Raw genomic sequence first — 3416 nt, forward strand, 5'->3', positions numbered from 1 at the left:
AGTATCTTCAAGGAAAAAAACAACAGCTGAGAAAGGGATTTATTTCAGAAAGGGGCTTTGGCCACTTTTCACCAAAAAAACAGTGGCTATTAAGATAAAAGCACATTTTGCCATTTTTCTTTTAAAGCTTGTCATTAACATTCTGATATCGTTTATCACTGCTTTGATTTTTTTTCAAGCTATGTTTTAAGTGAAAAAGAAAAGATAAACAGTTTTAAAAACTTACTCCTTCAATTTTTGCTTTTGTTTTGACAGTGTAAGCAAATTAAGCAATAAAACCTTTCCTGCATCGTTTGAGAAGATTGTGGATTTCACCAGAAATGAAGCTACATGGTTTGTAAATAATCTGGCTGGAACACAGAGCTCACAAATGAGCTCACAGCAAGCCAGGTCAAGCTTGGAGTTGTTCTCCTTCCTCCTATCACCCTCCCCAGGAACCCACCCATGGTGTTGGCTACTCTGCAGCTCCCCCTGAAACTCCAACCTCTTGGCTAAAAATTCCAACCACAATGAATGGCAAGACCTGGAACTGGTCTCTTCAATAACCCTCAATTCATCAAGGATTTTCATCACCAAATTCACACGAGGTCTTCACGTTGCCCTGCAGCTCCTCTACAGGGTTAGATAAAAAGGTTACAGAGCCTTCACCAAACCCAGCTCCACTCACAGTCTGTCACCTTCACCCAAGAAACCACTTACCTGGAAAACTGCTACGATTCCCACCACCCTTCCAGAGTCTTCTGTTGCTCTTTGCTGGTTAAGTCCACAGAGATGATCAACGACAACGTGAGTCCCATGTCCCCATTAACAGTTCAGAGTGCCCATCTCCATGCTGGTCCTTCAGAGAGTTTGAGGGATCATAGTCAACCTGGAAAAAGATGGAAAGTAAATAACAGCGGCGGTTAACGACCATGCTACAAGGTAAGGAGGTAAGAGAGAGGACCAGATTTCTAACACTGATGACCAGCTTCAAGAAATATCACTTTTCACAGCTTGATCCAGCTCCACCTGTCTCAAAACTGCCAGCTTCTTCTCTAATGAAGGCTGGAGCCGGCTGTTCAAGTCATAACAGCTCCTACGCACCGAGCTAAAATTAACAATTGCATTATGCACTGCAGATTACTCATGGCAATTTTAACCTTTTTTAGTGAATGCGAGCACTTTTCATTTAAAAAGAAAAAAAAAAGCCTATATACATATTTATATAGAAGCTCATCTGTTTGCTTCAATAGAAATCAATGAGGGGATGAGAAAAAAAGAACTCGACGGTTTTTTAGCCGTGGCTTCTGCTCCAATTAAAATGTCAATAGTTAAACACCGTTGAAAAAGCAGCTAGGTGGGTGCCTTCAGAAAGTGATCTGGTTTGCCAGGGAACTGAACTGAGACGTTCATTTAATAAGCTCCATAAAAGCTGAAATAATCAAGAAGGGGAAGAGGAGAAGGAAGAAATCCTATTCCCCGAACAACGGCCACTAAAAACTTCCTTTTGAGGAAGAAAAAGATGCCCAGGCTATGGTTCAGAAATTAAACTGGAAGAGTTGCCTCAGCAAAGGCATTTCTGCTGCTCCTCGGAACCCTGTGTGCCAGCTGAATGGCTGATCTGACAGAAAAGGAGCATTTTGGGCTGAGCTGGAGTGATTTGCAAGCCACGGCAGCGAGCCAAATTGTCTTGACACAACAGGCACCTCTTCGAGGCTTGCACATGAATCCTGGCTGAGGCTATTAGTGCAAATACATAAATACAGCAAATGGGAAGAAAAGCAAGGGGGGGAAAACAGGAAAAAATCTGCAAATCTCTCACTGCAACATCAGCCTCCTTGTTTTGAAGGCACATTTCACACTGCTCGCTGTTGCAATTGCTGCACATCGAAGCCCAGGGGAACTCATCACACGAAACCAGCTGCATTTCATGTGTTCCAAGTGGAATTTAGCCTCTCAAAACTCAAGCCCTGCTCTCTCCGAGGGCTCAGGCACATGGAGGAGATCAGCAAGCAGTTCTATAAACCACCCCTGTCACCCTGCAAGTTCTTGGACATGAAAATAATTTCCTCAAACTGAAAAAAATCCTTTTCCTCAAATCGCTTATTAGGTTGCACGAAGTAAAACAAAATAACTCTTCCCTTTTGCTTTTTGGTATTTCTTACACAAATTTTATCTCTCTGATGAACATACTTAAAGGGTTGAGATGGGAGTGGAGGAACAATATGGAAAATGATGCCTAAGAACTGAAGCACATGCAAATATATTTCCCAGAGCCAATGCTCAGAGAGAAAAGAGAATAAACCACTAACTGAGAAAACCCTTCTCACAATTACTTTATATTAACCCTTCCACAAAAAAAAGTTAACCAAAACCAACCACAAACCAAAAAACCCAAGGAAATATAGTACACTATAACTCCACCTGAAAAACAGCCAGCCAGGGAATAGACCACTGCAATCAAAACCCTCCCAAACTCACTGAGAAATTGAGATCTGTCCCAAAACCAGGACACACACACCCCCCAAAAAAATGATTTCAGGATTCTTCAGCGTTACCATGTGTTGGAAATTAACTATTCATAAGTCAAACAAAGGGAGGAAAACAAAAAGCAGAGAACAAAGCAACCAAGCAGAGGGTATCATATCCAGCATGTGAAGAGATCTGCCAAGACTCCAATAAACAGCATTTCTGGTTTGGTGCCAGAGATGCTCAACATAATCTTATCATGTTTTACCCAAGACATATTTCTTCATAAACCCAGCTCTCCATATTGGTACATTTAAGATCTCCAAAGCCAACATCATTTTTCATCAGCAACGTTAGGAGAAGGCTGCAGAATCTTAAACCAAAAGAAAAACCAACATAAATTTCCCCAAGAAAATATAAGCAAGTGGAAAATGTGCTTACAGTGTGCAGCTACCATTTTTCAAACCCCCAATGAAAACGTTTCTTAAGATGATATTTTTAAAAAAAATACTAATCCTTTGTAATTATCTTCTAGGGGGGGAAAAAAAGGAAAAGAAAAAAAAAGGCAGGAAGAACTGAGACATACAGCAGTCACAATGGAGCTCTTCACCTTCCCTCAATGTAAATTCCCTCCTCCTCCTCCTCTATTAGGCAATTTAGAAGTGATGACTAATCATTTACCTACTACTATACGTAAAATACACTTGTGGTTGTTTGGGTGGGTTTTCAAAGGGACTCAGGTTGCTATAAAATCCCTTGGGGAAGAGAATAAATAGGCAAAAGGAATCAGGCAGAGAATAACCATGCAGAGGGAGGCATTTTGACAGAAAATACGTCTCCGTTTCGGGCACATTTCCAGAATATCTGGTTATTTGGTGATGAATGCACTTTTTTTGACTATTGTCAGCCCTTCAGTGACAGCACTGCTGTGGAAAAACATACTGGATTATTCTCTTCCTTGCACACGA

General features: G+C 41.1%; 1 protein-coding gene across 1 annotated transcript in view; it reads right to left on the reverse strand.

Moving 5' to 3' along the window:
• The window catches only part of LOC103770076 (cAMP-regulated phosphoprotein 21-like), a 4526-nt gene extending 3490 nt beyond the window's left edge, over window positions 1-1036 (reverse strand). The window contains exons 1-2 of the mRNA XM_008937324.1: window positions 965-1036; window positions 700-868 (exon numbers count right to left, since the gene is read on the reverse strand). The gene's annotated coding sequence lies outside the window, so the exon portion shown is untranslated. The remainder of the gene's footprint in view (window positions 1-699; window positions 869-964) is intronic.
• Between the last annotated feature and the right edge of the window lie 2380 nt (window positions 1037-3416).

Source organism: Merops nubicus, unplaced genomic scaffold (genome assembly GCF_000691845.1).
Source record: "Merops nubicus isolate BGI_N331 unplaced genomic scaffold, ASM69184v1 scaffold1793, whole genome shotgun sequence".
Classification (NCBI taxonomy): domain Eukaryota; kingdom Metazoa; phylum Chordata; class Aves; order Coraciiformes; family Meropidae; genus Merops; species Merops nubicus.